The following is an 18,161-nucleotide window of genomic DNA, read 5'->3' as shown; positions in this document are numbered from 1 at the left end:
TCAAAATTTTCTCAATATTGAAAAAATGCTGCCCTTTTTAAAAATTATTTTGTCTTTTCCAAAAATTCTTCAAGATTCTTTTATAAAAATTACATTTTATAAAATGTTCCATATTTTAAACAATTCTTGTTTTAGTAAAATGTTCAAAACTCAAAAAGAAATTACGTCTTAAACATTTCGTAATTTTTTGAATGTTCCCTTAAAAAATTCAAAATACCAAAAATATTTTTGTTTTTGTAAAATGTAAACATTTTCGAAATGTTGTTTGTGAATTTAAAAAAACTATTCATGTTTCTAATTTTGTTCGTGATTTTCTTAAGATATTGGAATTTGCAAAACTAATGTTCGCATTTTTCTAAATTGTCCGGGATTTAAAAATTGTTAATGTTTCCAAGAATATTCACCAATTCGTATTTTTTAATGTTCAAAAAAATCAAAAATATTTCTGATGTGACACTATAGTATCTTTTAAAATAATTGCGCTGGCCATTAGTTAGCGGTGCACATTCGTTCTTTGCTGGTTGACTAGAAATGAAAGAAATTATGGACACGTGTCAATAAATTATGTTATTTGGCTTTAGTTTGACCAAAATTATGGGTACTTGATCTCTAAAATAATCAAAGAAAATAAACCCTAAAAAAGAAGGGACATTCATGCCTGATTATGCTCATGAAACGGGATTTATGCGCTGCAATTAATAATCCACCCGGTTACGCCGTCGTAGCATAGAGTGGTCGAAGCAACCATGTTCCGAAGATCACCGTGTAGTCAACAAATGAGTAGGCAGGCACAAGCCCGAGATGAAGGCTAACCCAGAGGAAAAAAGGCATGAGTTGGATGCTCGCCACCACACCGACCAACCCTATCACTATCAAGATTCTACATGCCAAACATGTCCAGCGAGAAGAACATAACTTCTTGCTCTGTCGCCTACCATTGTGGAGACCCTTTTTAGGATGACACATCAATTGTTTTCCCCATTGCTTCTTGCAAAAAAAATATTCCTCCCGTTGCAACGCACGGGCATATGTGCTAGTTTCTACTAACGGAAAAAGGCATATCTTTTTCTATTTTTATTTTTTTCTAAATATGGAATGGCAGGGGTTATGGCTTTGTTGAGCACATGTACAAATGAAACTTAGCAAAGCACTGAACTTTAGGTGGTGTTTGGTTCTCTAGTCCTAGGACTTTTTCTAGTCCCAACTAAAAAGTTCCTAGTCCATAAAAAGTCCCTCCCTGTTTGTTTCTAGAGACTAAAAAATCCCTAGTCCCTTCCTAGAGGTTATTAAATGACCATGTTGCCCCTAGTATATAGAAAAATAATAATCAAACAACACCATGGGATGGCGGGCCAATGGGTGCATGGAGGGGAATTGTTGGAAAAGTCCCAAAAAGTCCCAAAAAGACTCCTTGAGAGTCTTCTTCATTTAGTCGCAAATGCCTAGTTTAGTCCCTAAAAAGTCCCTCCCGTTTGGTAAAAAAGTCTCTAAGAGGGATTTTTTCTAGTCCCTACACAAAAAAGTCCCTGAAAACAAACACCCCCTTAGTATCCCAACAGCCCCATAAGAGATAGAGGCCACATGGTCGGCTTGGCTAGCCTCCTCGTCTCCCCCGGCTGCCGCCGCATCATCTACACCTCCCGACTAGCCCTGTTGCCGCGCCGCCGGCCTCCATCCATGTTGCCGTGCCAGAGGGCAGAGCTATTTTGTTACTAGTAACAACAGAGTATTATTTTGTTACTATCTGCTCTATATAAGGCCCGATCTTAACTTCCTAAATCGGTACACCAGATTAATAAAGGCACACTGAACTTCGATGGCCCGAAAGAAAAGACTCCACCACCATCTTCTAAAAAAAGAAGCTACTCCACACTCCTCGCGCATTCTACTTCGGACGCGTCGCCACCCTGCCCCCGACGCGCCGACGCCCCTAGCCCCCGACGTGTCGCCGCCCCTATCCGAACGCGCCGCCGCCCCTCCCAAAGCGCGTCGGCCGCGCCGCCCCTGTCTCCCAACTCGCCACCACCTCCTCCCGAACACGCCGCCGCTCACCGCTCCACCCCGTCGCGGCTGGCCTCCCCACCACCACCCCCTCACCATGAAGGCTATCTCCCTGCACATCAGCCACACCTTTCGGTGCACGACAACACACTGCCTGGCCTGCCACCCCCCTGTTGCTTTCTCGCCTCAGGTGCTGCTCCACTTTCCGGTCCTTGGCGAGCCCCTGCGCAGGCGCTTTCTCCCCCTCCTCCTTCTCCTCCTCCTCTCAGGTCTTCCCCCCTCTAACTGTGACACCCACGATTCAATCGTGCACTAATCATACACACAAATGTGCACAATCAACATCAGGGACTCACGGGAAGATATCACAACACAACTCTAAACACAAATTTATTACGAGACAGGGGCCTCGAGGGCTCGAACACAAACGAGTTAACGGAAGGAACAATATCTGAGTACAAACATAAAGCAAACAAGTCTGCCTAAAGAAGGCTAACACAGACAGCAACAAGGATCGCAAAGGCAAGGCCTCCTGCCTGCAAGCCTCCTAACTACTCTTGGTCATCGGCGGCCTCCACGTAGTAGTAGGCACCCTCGGGGTAGTAGTAGTCGTCGGTGGTGGCATCTGGCTCCTAGGATCTGTCATCTGGCTCCTAAAATCATAAAAATACCTCTGCAGACCCCTTAACAAAACCACTACATAAGCGACAGTTTGTTTTGTTCATTGTTTACGGATCTGCCTTAATTTTTCTAAACATTTTCTTAAATTTCATGGTCACTTTTTTAAAAAATACCAAAATATGTGTTGAATACGCTAGCATTTTTAAAAAATCATGAACTATTTTGAAATTATGTTAAAAATATAATATGCGAACAATTCTTCGAAATCATGAAAATTTTATGGTTTCCGAAATGTTTTTTGAATTCACAAGTTCTTATTATTTCTCAAATAGTTTTTCAAAATTTTCAGTTTCTTAAAATTGATTTTTTGGAAATCCCGAATTAATTTAAAGAAGGAAAAAGAAAAAAATGAAATGAGAAATTAAAAAACAAAATAGAAAACAGCAGGTGTGACGACCACACATGAGCCGGCCCATTCACCTCGTGCAGGGACGAGGAAGCACACTTGTTATCTAAGAGAGAAAATGGGAGAAAAAGGGATTGAACCATAGTCTCCCGAGTGGAAGAATGAGTTTGTAGCCATTGCACTGCTTGTGTGTTTGGGTTATATGAGTGTATCAATTTATAAGAAGAAATCCGGTGGTGATTTTGAAATAATAACGAATCATTTTTCTTCACTTATGGGTGGCATAGTGGGTCATTTATGGCAACTTCGGAGGTAATTTTGGGACGGGCGGACATAAACAATAATGACTTTATTATTAGGTATAGATACTAGCATTTTTTAGTTAAGAGCATATCTGGCATACATCTCATAGCCAGTTAAATACAGTCGTCGATTTGATATATAACTTTTACATATCTTGGGGAAAAAGACAAGATAATTTGGACCAAAAATTTGAAATTTTATTCAAAGAATACCAAAAACTTGTTGATAAGTATTCAGGGTTGAATAATAAAATTGATCTAGCTTTACATAAGCTAGAGGAAGCAAAAACAAGACAGAATATAGTTTGCAAGAATAACGATTATATTAAAGAGGAAGTGTTATCAATAAGGTGTTACCTAAGTAAAGGCAAAGAGTCACTCCCACGCACTGATACAAGACAAGATATACTTGAAATCAAAAAGTTGGCGCAAGAGGTTAAAACTTTGATTATCTCATAATTATATGACTGAATATAATCAAGCATTAAACGAAGTAGCAAAATACATGTCACCTCCTATCGGGTTCTCCGATCACGACTCCCCAAAAGAAGATTCCAAAGTAATAATAAGACAAAATAACACAATCATCCAACTATTAATTCAAGTATTAGATAAGCTAAAAAGTGTTCAAAGCAACAAAGAAATTGTGCTGTCATCATCTGGAATAGTTTCCTCTACTAGAAATATTAATTCAGAAAAATGGACGTATCTGAAGGCTTCCTTAGAAGAGACAAAACTCTCCAATTAGTAAGGCAAGATTCAAGACCTCTGGCCATGAAGCATAGATTATCATGCAAAGCTGATGATATTGATAGTATTGAAGAAGTTATAGATATACAAAGAGATCTAGAAAGATATCAAAAAGATACCCTAAGAAAAATAAAACCACAACAAGTATATCACATGGGTATGTTTGAAAGTAAGAGTGGTCTATACAGAATATCTCGAGAAGTAGAATTAAGTGTGTTAACACATCCAGTAGATTTAAGAATAGTAAGCAAAAATATTGAAAATGAGCAAAAATATTGTGGTTATAAATATGTTCATCAAGGCATGTATATCATAGGAGTCAAATGTATGACAAGGAAGTAATTAGGTGCGAAGGTTTTGATAACCATGTTAGACAGAAGATGGGAATCCGTAGACAAAGCAGCATTAGGATTTTTGGAAGGAGACATGAATGAAAATAGATTAATAACCTATATAGCTCCAGACCTAATGATGCCCGTAAAAGAATTTATTGAAAAAATGAGTTTTGGTTTCCAAACTAAAGGTTATGAAGATTTTGAAGGAACAAATTTGCTACTAAGCATAGAATTTATAGGAAGGCTCACTAATAGAAGTAGCTCGAGATATAGAGTAAATGTGAATGACGTAATTGATAGTATGCAATCAAAAGGTATAAAGTTTATGAATCCTCTTAAAATTGGTTCTGAAGAAAGAGCTGAAGAAGAATGGAAGATAGGTGCATTAATAGAGAAAAAGGAATTAAAGCAACCTGAAAACTACAAAAGCTATCAAAATTGTGAAGGAAGTAGCAGTATTCGGTTTATGAACTATAAACCTGCATCAATAGAAGACTCTGAATCTTTTATGTCAGAATCAGAAATTAATGATGATAAAAATAAAGGTATATCTGAAAGCATGGAAAAGGCTGATTTAGATGATGAAATAATTCATTGGGAAAAGAAGATAACACATATTGAATGGGATATAGTCATTCTATGACAAAGGATTGGCCTAAAATTAGAGAAAGAGAACTATTTATCATTAGAGAAATTGCAAGGTTAAAGAAACTAAAAAATGATAAAAATTTTGTCACTAGTAGTTCAACCATGGAAGATAAAATTATAGCATCTGCAGAAAGAAAAGCAAATGCTATTAATAATAAAAATGCTATCATTAATAATAATGATAATAATAATAATAAAGATAATAATAATAAGTTGTTAGTGAAGAAGAGCAATGGGATATTAATAATAAGTTATTATTAGAAAGTTATGAGGAGGAGGAATAATTAATAAAACAAATGTGGTTAGAAGATGAAAAATATGATGATTCAGAACAAAATAGTGATTTCTATAACTCACTAGATGATGTGGGACTGCATAATTTAGACAATGCAATGGAAGTCATGGAAGTAGAAAATAGTGGTAAAAGAAGAAGGGGATATGGAGAATCGTCTGTAAAAAGAGAAGGAGAAAGAGAGAGACCTACCAGATCAGGTGGACAATGGCCTCCAGAAAAATATGACTATCAACCTACGTATATCCCTGGACAATATAGATATATGGGTACTAAAAGAAGAGATTTTGAAAAACCAGTACAATTTCAAAATTATAAAAATGATGGCGCTATATTAAACCTAGCAGCTCATTATCCAATAGAATGGCCGAATATAATCAGCATATGGAAAGGTTTAATAGTACAAAAATATATACAAAATCAGTATAATATAGGCACTAAGGTAGAAGATATGTTAACATATCTTGAAACATTTTTAGGAGAATTTGTAAAAGTTCTATGGGAACAATGGGTAGAGTCATACCCTAGTCAATATGAAGAATTAAAAAGGGCAGGAAGTAAACCTAATAACTTTGCGAATGTTATCTCAAATATGATCATAGCAGAAGATCCAAAATTAGGACATACCTCATTACAAAATGAAAGGTTAAGAGAAATAGAAAAATTAACATTAACTAGCTGGAAAGGTATAAAAGTATTTTCCCAGCATTATTTGTATAATGCTACTACTACTAAACAACGTTTTAATGTAGGTGTAGTAGAAAGATATTTTAATAAATTGTCTGATACTCTAGGTTCCATAATATTTGAGGAGTATAAAAAAGAAACAGGAGGAAATGTAGTAAATATATCCCAAGCTATAACATTTGTTTTTAAACAATTAAGAAAGGTGTGTACTAGTATTCAAGCACAAAGATCTATGAAGAAATCATATTACAATTTTTGCAATGACATTGTCCAAATACCACTAACATATGGAGAAGAAAGGCATAGGAAAAACAAATATTATAAACCACAGAGGAGAGATAATAGAAATTTTAGAACAAAGAAAAGATATTTCTTAAGAAGGTCAGACAATAGAGCCCCATTCCTGCATAAAAGAAATGTAAAAAGATATAATCCTAAGAAAATCTATGATAAAACATGCAGGTGTTTCATATGTAACTCTCCTAATCATCTAAGTAGAACTTGCCCTAATAAAGACCAGAAAAGGTACTCTAGTAAATATGAAGAACAAGAGAGAGTGTTAATGATAATATATTAGTATGTGATGATGAAATAAAAGACGACGAGTCAATATATTCAATTATAGAAACAGATGAAATTATATGTGATGATGAAATTTGGTACTTAGTTGCCTTGTTTTCTGGCTGGGTTGGTGTGCTCAGAATATCTTTTTTCTACAAAATGTTGTGACTTAGGGAGATTTTAATGGTTAGTCCCACAATTTTGTTTTCTTTCTCCAATTATCTGTTTTTTGATTTCCTATTTGAAACTGATGAGCATCCATATTACTAAAGCTTCACAATCCAGTGAAGAATGGATGCATCAACTCTCATCTCTTTCAGCAAATGAGGAACTGTCCCATCTTTGTTTTAATTTTCCATTTTAGGTATTATGCATGTACTTCCTTACAAATTTAAAATTAGGATCCTTTTTCCAACTTCAAAATAGATACTATATGCAGCTAAACATTTGTCCAAATGACTAACATGTATGTAGCTTCTTCTTTCTTTTCAACACTATAAATGTTGGGGAACGTAGTAATTTCAAAAAAAATCCTACGCACACGCAGGATCATGGTGATGCATAGCAACGAGAGGGGAGAGTGTTGTCTACGTACCCTCGTAGACCGTTCGCGTAAGCGTTATATCAACGCGGTTGATGTAGTCGTACGTCTTCACGATCCGACCGATCCAAGTACCAAAACCACGGCACCTTCAAGTTCTGCACACGTTCGGCTCGGTGACGTCCTCGCCTTCTTGATCCAGCAAGAGGGGCTAAGTAGTAGATGAGTTCCGGCAGCACGACGGCGTGGTGACTGTGTTGGTGAAGAACAATCTCCGCAGGGCTTCGCCTAAGCACTACGAAAACTATGACGGAGGATAAACTAGAGGAGACGGGGTAGCCGGCACACGGCTTGGTGTTTCTTGATGTCTCTTGGGTGCTAGCCCTGCCCCTCTATTTATATGTTGAGCCTTGGGGTCGAAACTTGGAGTAAAAGCCTCCACAAAGTCGGTTTCACCCGAAAGGCAAGGGTCCTTCTCGGACTACAGGGCTAGACGCCAGGGTTCCCGGCGTCCCAGACGCCGGGAACCCTGGCGTCTGGCCCCTGGACTCCGCAAAACTTCCTTTTGCGCTGTCCAAAAACCTCGTGGGCTTTCCCCTTTCGCCCAGATAAAGTGTTCTCGTGCCCAAACATTTCGAGAAACATCAGGAACCCCTTCCAGTGAATTCCGGAACCCTTCCGAAGATCAAACACTACTATCCACATATAAATCTTTACTTCAGGACCATTCCGGAGTTCCTCGTCATATCTGTGATCTCATCCGAAACTCCGAACAACATTCGGTCACCAACATGCATAACTCATAGTACTATATCGTCAACGAACGTTAAGCGTGCGGATCCTGCGGGTTTGAGAACTATGTAGACATGACCGAGACACCTCTCTGGTCAATAACCAATAGCGGGACCTGGATGCCCATATTGGCTCCTACATATTCTGCGAAGATCTTTATCGGTCAGACCGCATAACAACATACGTTGTTCCCTTTGTCATCGGTGTGTTACTTGCCCGAGATTCGATCGTCGGTATCTCAATACCTAGTTCAATCTCATTACCGGCAAGTCTCTTTACTCGTTCCGTAATACATCATCCCGCAACTAACTCATTAGTTGCAATGCTTGCAAGGCTTATAGTGATGTGCATTACCGAGTGGGCCCAGAGATACTTCTCCGACAATCGGAGTGACAAATCATAATCTCGAAATACGCCAACCCAACAAGTACCTTTGGAGACACCTGTAGAGCACCTTTATAATCACCCAGTTACGTTGTGACGTTTGGCAGCACACAAAGTGTTCCTCCGGTAAATGGGAGTTGCATAATCTCATAGTCATAGGAACATGTATAAGTCATGAAGAAAGCAATAGCAACAAACTAAACGACCAAGTGCTAAGCTAACAGAATGGGTCATGTCAATCACATCATTCTCCTAATGATGTGATCCCGTTAATCAAATGACAACTCATGTCAATGGCTAGGAAACATAACCATCTTTGATCAACGAGCTAGTCAAGTAGAGGCATACTAGTGACACTATGTTTGTCTATGTATTCACACAAGTATTATGTTTCCGGTTAATACAATTCTAGCATGAATAATAAACATTTATCATGATATAAGGAAATAAATAATAACTTTATTATTGCCTCTAGGGCATATTTCCTTCAGTCTCCCACTTGCACTAGAGTCAATAATCTAGATTACACAGTAATGATTCTAACACCCATGGAGTCTTGGTGCTGATCATGTTTTGCTCGTGGAAGAGGCTTAGTCAACGGGTCTGCAACATTCAGATCTGTATGTATCTTGCAAATTTCTATGTCTCCCACCTGGACTAGATCCCGGATGGAATTGAAGCATCTCTTGATGTGCTTGGTTCTCTTGAGAAATCTGGATTCCTTCGCCAAGGCAATTGCACCAGTATTGTCACAAAAGATTTTCATTGGACCCGATGCACTAGGAATGACACCTAGATCGGATATGAACTCCTTCATCCAGACTCCTTCATTTGCTGCTTCCGAAGCAGCTATGTACTCCGATTCACACGTAGATCCCGCCACGATGCTTTGTTTAGAACTGCACCAACTGACAGCTCCACCGTTCAATATAAATACGTATTCGGTTTGCGATTTAGAATCGTCCGGATCAGTGTCAAAGCTTGCATCGACGTAACCATTTATGACTAGCTCTTTATCACCTCCATAAACGAGAAACATATCCTTAGTCCTTTTCAGGTATTTCAGGATGTTCTTGACCTCTGTCCAGTGATCCACTCCTGGATTACTTTGGTACCTCCCTGCTAAACTTATATCAAGGCACACATCAGGTCTGGTACACAGCATTGCATACATGATAGAGCCTATGGTTGAAGCATAGGGAACATCTTTCATCTTCTCTCTATCTTCTGTAGTGGTCGGGCATTGAGTCTTACTCAAGTTCGCACCTTGTAACACAGGCAAGAACCCTTTCTTTGCTTGATCCATTTTGAACTTCTTCAAAACTTTGTCAAGGTATGTGCTTTGTGAAAGTCCAATTAAGCGCCTTGATCTATCTCTATATATCTTGATGCCCAATATATAAGCAGCTTCACCGAGGTCTTTCATTGAAAAACTCTTATTCAAGTATCCCTTTATGCTATCCAGAAATTCTATATCATTTCCAATCAACAATATGTCATCCACATATAATATCAGAAATGCTACAGAGCTCCCACTCACTTTCTTGTAAATACAGGCTTCTCCAAAAGTCTGTACAAAACCAAATGCTTTGATCACACTATCAAAGTGTTTATTCCAACTCTGAGAGGCTTGCACCAGTCCATAAATGGATCGCTGGAGCTTGCATACTTTGTTAGCTCCCTTTGGATCGAAAAAACCTTCTGGTTGCATCATATACAACTCTTCTTCCAGAAATCCATTCAGGAATGCAGTTTTGGAATCCATTTGTCAAATTTCATAATCATAAAATGCGGAAATTGCTAACATGATTCGGGAAGACTGTGAGAAAGTCTCATCGTAGTCAATCCCTTGAACTTGTCGAAAACCTTTTGCAACAAGTCGAGCTTTTATAGACAGTAACATTACCGTCAGCTTTAGTCTTCTTGAAGATCCATTTATTTTCAATGGCTTGCCGATCAACGGCCAAGTCAACCAAAGTCCACACTTTGTTCTCATACCTGGATCCCATCTCAGATTTCATGGCCTCGAGCCATTTTGCAGAATCTGGGCTCACCATCGCTTCTTCATAGTTCGTAGGTTCGTCATGGTCTAGTAACATAACCTCCAGAACTGTATTACCGTACCACTCTGGTGCGGATCTTACTCTGGTTGACCTACGAGGTTCAACAACAACTTGATCTGAAGTTCCATGATCATCATCATTAACTTCCTCACTAATTGGTGTAGGCGTCACAGGAACTGGTTTCAATGATGAACTACTATCCAATAAGGGAGCAGGTAGAGTTACCTCATCAAGTTGTACTTTCCTCCCACTCACTTCTTTCGAGAGAAACTCCTTCTCTCGAAAGGATCCATTCTTAGCAACGAATGTCTTGCCTTCGGATCTGTGATAGAAGGTGTACCCAACAGTCTCCTTTGGGTATCCTATGAAGACACGTTTCTTCGATTTGGGTTCGAGCTTATCAGGTTGAACCTTTTTCACATAAGCATCGCAGCCCCAAACTTTAAGAAACGACAACTTTGGTTTCTTGCCAAACCACAGTTCATAAGGCATCGTCTCAACGGATTTCGATGGTGCCCTATTTAACGTGAATGCAGCGGTCTCTAAAGCATAACCCCAAAACGATAGCGGTAAATCAGCAAGAGACATCATAGATCGCACCATATCTAGTAAAGTATGATTACGACGTTCGGACACACCATTACGCTGTGGTGTTCTGGGTGGCGTGAGTTGCGAAACTATTCCGCATTGTTTCAAATGTAGACCAAACTCGTAACTCAAATATTCTCCTCCACGATCAGATCGTAGAAACTTTATTTCCTTGTTACGATGATTTTCAACTTCACTCTGAAATTCTTTGGACTTTTCAAACGTTTCAGACTTATGTTTCATTAAGTAGATATACCCATATCTGCTCAAATCATCTGTGAAGGTGAGAAAATAACGATATCCGCCACGAGCCTCAACATTCATCGGACCACATACATCTGTATGTATGATTTCCAACAAATCTGTTGCTCTCTCCATAGTTCCGGAGAACGGAGTTTTAGTCATCTTGGCCATGAGGCACGGTTCGCAAGTACCAAGTGATTCATAATCAAGTGGTTCCAAAAGACCATCAGTATGGAGTTTCTTCATGCGCTTTATACCGATATGACCTAAACAGCAGTGCCACAAATAAGTTGCACCATCATTATCAACTCTGCATCTTTTGGCTTCAACATTATGAATATGTGTATCACTACAATCGAGATTCATCAAAAATAGACCACTCTTCAAGGGTGCATGACCATAAAAGATATTACTCATATAAATAGAACAACCATCATTCTCTGATTTAAATGAATAACCGTCTAGCATCAAACAAGATCCAGATATAATGTTCGTGCTCAACGCTGGCACTAAATAACAATTATTTAGGTCAAATACTAATCCCGAAGGTAGATGTAGAGGTAGCGTGCCGACCGCGATCACATCGACTTTGGAACCATTTCCCACGCGCATCGTCACCTCGTCCTTAGCCAGTGTTCGCTTAATCCATAGTCCCTGTTTCGAGTTGCAAATATTAGCAACAGAACCAGTATCAAATACCCAGGTACTACTGTGAGCTCTAGTAAGGTACACATCAATAACATGTATATCACATATACCTTTGTTCACCTTGACATCCTTCTTATCCGCCAAATACTTGGGGCAGTTCCGCTTCCAATGACCAGTCTGCTTGCAGTAGAAGCACTCAGTTTCAGGCTTAGGTCCAGACTTGGGTTTCTTCTCTTGAGCAGCAACTTGCTTGCTGTTCTTCTTGAAGTTCCCCTTCTTCTTCCATTTGCCCTTTTTCTTGAAACTGGTGGTCTTATTGACCATCAACAATTGATGCTCCTTCTTGATTTCTACCTCCGCAGCCTTTAGCATTGCGAAGAGTTCGGGAATCGTCTTATCCATCCCTTGCATATTATAGTTCATCACAGAGCTCTTGTAGCTTGGTGGCAGTGATTGGAGAATTCTGTCAATGACGCAATCATCCGGAAGATTAACTCCCAGTTGAATCAAGTGATTATTATACCCGGACATCTTGAGTATATGCTCACTGACAGAACTATTCTCCTCCATCTTGCAGCTGTAGAACTTATTGGAGACTTCATATCTCTCAATCCGGGCATTTGCTTGAAATATTAACTTCAACTCCTGGAACATCTCATATGCTCCATGACGTTCAGAACGTCGTTGAAGTCCCGGTTCTAAGCTGTAAAGCATGGCACATTGAACTATCGAGTAGTCATCAACTTTGCTCTGCCAGACGTTCTTAACGTCGTCAGTTGCATCAGCAGCAGGCCTGGCACCCGACGGTGCTTCCAGGGCGTAATTCTTCTATGCAGCAATGAGGATAATTCTCAAGTTACGGACCCAGTCCGTGTAATTGCTACCATCATCTTTCAACTTTGCTTTCTCAAGGAACGCATTAAAATTCAAAGGAACAACAGAACGGGACATTGATGACCCACAAGTATAGGGGATCTATCGTAGTCCTTTCGATAAGTAAGAGTGTCGAACCCAACGAGGAGTAGAAGGAAATGATAAGCGGTTTTTAGCAAGGTATTCTCTGCAAGTATTGAAATAAGTGGTAACAGATAGTTTTGTGATAAGATAAATTGTAACGAGCAACAAGTAGCAAAAGTAAATAAAGTGCAGCAAGGTGGACCAATCCTTTTTGTAGCAAAGGACAAGCCGGAACAAACTCTTATATAAGGAAAAGCTGCCGAGGACACATGGGAATATCGTCAAGCTAGTTTTCATCACGTTCATATGATTCGCGTTCGATACTTTGATAATTTGATATGTGGGTGGACCGGTGCTTGGGTGCTGTTCTTACTTGAACAAGCATCCCACTTATGATTAACCTCTATTGCAAGCATCCGCAACTCCAACAAAAGTATTAAGGTAAACCTAACCATAGCATGAAACATGTGGATCCAAATCAGCCCCTTACGAAGCAACGCATAAACTAGGGTTTAAGCTTCTGTCACTCTAGCAACCCATCATCTACTTATTACTTCCCAATGCCTTCCTCTAGGCCCAAATAATGGTGAAGTGTTATGTAGTCGACGTTCACATAACACCACTAGAGGCTAGACAACATACATCTTATCAAAATATCAAAAGAATACCAAATTCACATGACTACTAATAGCAAGACTTCTCCCTTGTCCTCCGGAACAAACGTAATTACTCACAAAGCATATTCATGTTCATAATCAGAGGGGTAATAATATGCATATAGGATCTAAACATATGATCTTCCACCAAATAAACCAACTAGCATCAACTACAAGGAGTAATCAACACTACTAGCAACCTACTAACAACAATCCCAGACTTTGAGACAAGAATTGGATACAAGAGATGAACTAGGGTTTGGAGATGAGATGGTGCTGGTGAAGATGTTGATGGAGATTGCCCTCTCCCGATGAGAGGAGCATTGGTGATGATGATGGTGATGATTTCCCCCTTCCGGAGGGAAGTATCACCGGCAGAACAGCTCTGCCGGAGCTCTAGATTGGTTCCGCCAAGGTTCCGCCTCGTGGCGGCGGAGTCTCGTCCCGAAAAGTTCCTTCCAATTTTTTTTCTCATCGAAAGACTTCATATAGCATAAGATGGACGTCGGAGACCCACCAGGGGGCCCACGAGGTAGGGGGCGCGCCCTAAGAGGGGGGCGCGCCCCCCACCCTCGTGAGCAGGGTGTGGGCCCCCTGGCCTTCATCTTTGGCGAGGATTTTTCTTTATTTATTTTAAGTTGTTCCGTGGAGTTTCAGGACTTTTGGAGTTGCGCAGAATAGGTCTCTAATATTTGCTCCTTTTCCAGCCCAGAATTCCAGCTGTCGGCATTCTCCCTCCTTATGTAAACCTTGTAAAATAAGAGAGAATAGCCATAAGTATTGTGACATAAAGTGAAATAAAAGTCCATAATGCAATAAATATCGATATAAAAGCATGATGCAAAATGGACGTATCAACTCCCCCAAGCTTAGACCTCGCTTGTCCTCAAGCGAAAAGCCGATAACAATAAATATGTCCTCATGTTTAGAGGTAGAGGCGTCGATAAAAATAAAATACAGACATGAAGGCATCATGACTATTCTCATAACAACAACATATATAGATTTTGTCATATCCTTACTTATGTTCAAGTGATGATCTATTCACAATGCAAAAGTATAAATCATAAACCTTATTGGGCTCCGACAAACTATAATCTCAGTCATTGAAGCAATTGCAATTTATTATAACATCGAAAAGAGTCTATGTCAGAGCTAAAAAGCAAGTCCACATACTCAACTATCATTTAGTCCGTCATAATTGCTAACACTCACGCAATACTTGTGGTTATGAAGTTTTAATCGGACACAGAGAAAGATAGGGGCTTATAGTTTTGCCCCACAACCTTTTACCTCAAGGGTAATGTCAACAATAATAATTCATGCTCCCCTATATCCAATTAGATATATACATATATATATATATCATGTTCTTTCCAACATGCTGAGCTTGCCAAAGGATAAAATGAAAAAGGAAAGGTGAAGATCACCGTGACTCTTGCGTAAGGTAGAAGATAATAAGAAAAGATAGGCCCTTCGCAGAGGGAAGCAGAGGTTGCCATGCGCTTTTATGGTTGGACGCACAAAATCTCAATGCGAAAGAACGTCACTTTATATTGCCCCTTGTGATATGAACCTTTATTATGAAGTCCGTCGCTTTTATTACTTCCACATCACAAGATCGTATAAAGCTTATTTCTCCCACACCAATCAATCATACATATTTAGAGCAATTTTTATTGCTTTGCACCGATGACAACTTACTTGAAGGATCTTACTCAATCCATAGGTAGATAATGGTGGACTCTCATGGCAAAACTGGTTTAAGGGTATTTGGAAGCACAAGTAGTATTTCTACTTGGTGCTGAGAATTTGGCTAGCATGAGGGGGAAAGGCAAGCTCAACAAGTTAGAGGATCCATGACAACATACTTTACCTCAGATATAAGAAAGACATAACTCATTACGTTGTCTTCCTTGTCCAACATCAACCCTTTAGCATGTCATATTTTAATGAGTGCTCCCAATCATAAAAGATGTCAATGATAATATATCTATATGTGAAAACCTCTCTTTCCTTATTACTTCCTATTAATTGCAACAATGACCAAAGCTATGTCTGCCAACTCCCAACAACTTTTAATCATCATACTCTTTCTATGTGAAGTCATTACTCTCAATAAGATCAATATGAACTTTTTGTTTCTTTTTATTCTTTTCTTCTTTCTTTTATTCACCCAAGATCATGGAAAAATAATCGAGCCCTTGACTCAACACTAATCTTTATTATATATAGCTCACGGACTCAATTACAAATAGAGATCATAAAGCAAAACTCAAAACTAGATCATGCCATAAACTTTATTCTACTAGATCAAGATACTACTAATAGGATCGAATTAAGAAAAATAGTAAAGATAGGAGTTGTGATTGTGATATGATACCGGGGCACCTCCCCCAAGCTTGGCAGTTGCCAAGGGGAGTACCCATACCCATGTGATTATGTCTCCTTCTTTGTTGTCGGTGTAATATTCTTAGCGATGATTCCTCTCAGGATGCGGTTCTCCTCCTCGAGCTTATTGACTTGCTGTTTGAGGTCCATTATTTCCTTACGAAGCTTTCCTGTGACAGCTAAAGCTCCTTGCACCCAAGGGTGTTGCATAGCTGCGGGAGAACAAGTGACACTCCTCTTCGTATTTTCATAAGAAAGAAATCTAACATTAGAAGGGATAACTGAGTTTGGAATAGCTGAGCTCTGTAGTTCCCCCATCGTGAACCCAGCTTAGAGGCGAGAGGTGACTTCTTGATCCTCCATGGCATCTTCTCTCATCAAGTCAGCCTCCATCTCTTCCTCCGTTGCTGGCCCAAAGTGGTCAGCGTCGCTGTTTGCCCTTGGTTCCGGCGCCGGATTAGATACCCGGCTCTCCCCGATTGACTCTTGAGAAGACATCTTGCTCTAATCTACAGCAGCAACAGCTCGAAAACAAAAACAGAGGATATTTGCGTGATACAGGAGTCAAAACCTTCAGGAGGTTATATAATGAATTTTTACCGACCAAAATACATATCGTGCAAGAAAATGGAGTCCGGAAGGCACACGAGGTGCTCACGAGGTAGGGGGGGCGCCCAGAGGGGTAGGGTGCGCCCACCACCCTCGTGGGGCCCTCGTGTCCTTCCCGGACTGCTACTTATTTTTCTATTTTTCTAAATATTCCAAAACGAAGAAATATTGCCTTAAAAATTGTTTTGGAGTTGGTTTACTTACCGTACCACATACCTATTCCTTTTCGGAGTCTGGAACATTACGGAAAGTGTCCCTTATGTATTCCTCCGGGGTTACGGTTTCAATAATATTGGTTTCAACATTTATGGGATTACCTGAGATATAATGTTTGATTCTTTGACCGTTTACCACCTTTGGATTTGTGCCCTCGAAGTTGTTGATTTTTATGGCACCGGAACGATAGACCTCCTCGATAACATAGGGAGAAGTTTCCCTGCAAAAAGTCTTAAACGAGAGTTGTATAGCAATACATAATGACCTCCCATTTAGAGAGAAGTTTCCCTGCAAAAAATCTTAAACGAGAGTTGTATAGCAATACATAATGACCTACATTAAACTCAGGCTTTTGTATCCTTTTGTCATGCCATCTTTTAACTTTTTCTTTAAACAACTTGGTTTTGTAAGCTTGGGTTCTCCATTCATCAAGTGAGCTAATATCAAATAACCTCTTTTCACCGACAGGTTTGAAATCATAGTTAAGCTCTTTAATAGCCCAATATGCCTTATGTTCTAATTCGAGAGGTAAGTGACATGCTTTTCCATAAACCATTTTATACGGAGACATACCCATAGGATTTTTATATGCAGTTCTATATGCCCATAATGCATCATCAAGTTTCTTAGACCAATTCTTTCTAGACTTATTAATAGTCTTTTGCAAAATTAATTTGAGCTATCTATTGCTCAACTCTACTTGACCACTAGACTGTGGGTGATAAGGAGATGCAATTCTATGATTAACATCATATTTAGCAAGCATTTTACGGAAGGCACCATGAATAAAGTGTGAACCACCATCAGTCATTAAATATCTAGGGACTCCAAACCTCGGAAAAATAACTTCTTTAAGCATTTTAATAGAAGTGTTATGATCAGCACTACTAGTTGGAATAGCTTCTACCCACTTAGTAACGTAATCAACAGCAACTAAAATATGTGTGTATCCATTAGAGGCAGGAAAAGGTCCCATATAATCAAAGTCCCAAACATCAAACGGTTCAATAACAAGAGAATAATTCATAGGCATTTCCTGACGTCTACTAATATTACCAATTCTTTGACATTCATCACAAGACAAGACAAACTTACGTGCATCCTTGAAGAGAGTAGGCCAATAAAAACCAGATTGCAATACCTTATGTGCAGTTCTATCTCCAGCATGGTGTCCTCCATAAGTCTCGGAATGACACTTGCGTAGGATCTGTTCCTGTTCATGCTCAGGTACACAACATCTAATAACACCATCTACTCCTTCTTTATAAAGATGTGGGTCATCCCAAAAGTAAGGTCTCAAGTCATAGAAAAACTTTTTCTTTTGCTGGTATGTGAAGTTAGGTGGTATAAACTTGGCAACAATATAATTAGCATAATCAGCATACCATGGAGTACTACGAGAAGTACTTATAACATTTAATTGTTCATTAGGAAAGTTATCATCAATAGGTAGTGGGTCATCAAGAACAT

The 18,161-nt window shown here is 39.4% G+C and overlaps 1 pseudogene; it reads left to right on the top strand.

The window, feature by feature from the left end:
* The first annotated feature begins 5,464 nt into the window (after positions 1-5,464).
* LOC147988368 (uncharacterized) lies at positions 5,465-6,771 on the top strand (annotated as a pseudogene).
* Positions 6,772-18,161: the final 11,390 nt, after the last annotated feature.

This window comes from Triticum urartu, chromosome 1A (genome assembly GCF_056163025.1).
Source record: "Triticum urartu cultivar PI428250 chromosome 1A, HENAU_Tu73, whole genome shotgun sequence".
NCBI lineage: Eukaryota > Viridiplantae > Streptophyta > Magnoliopsida > Poales > Poaceae > Triticum > Triticum urartu.
The sequence above is the reverse complement of the archived record's forward strand: the minus strand, read 5'-3'. Positions and strand labels throughout refer to the sequence as shown.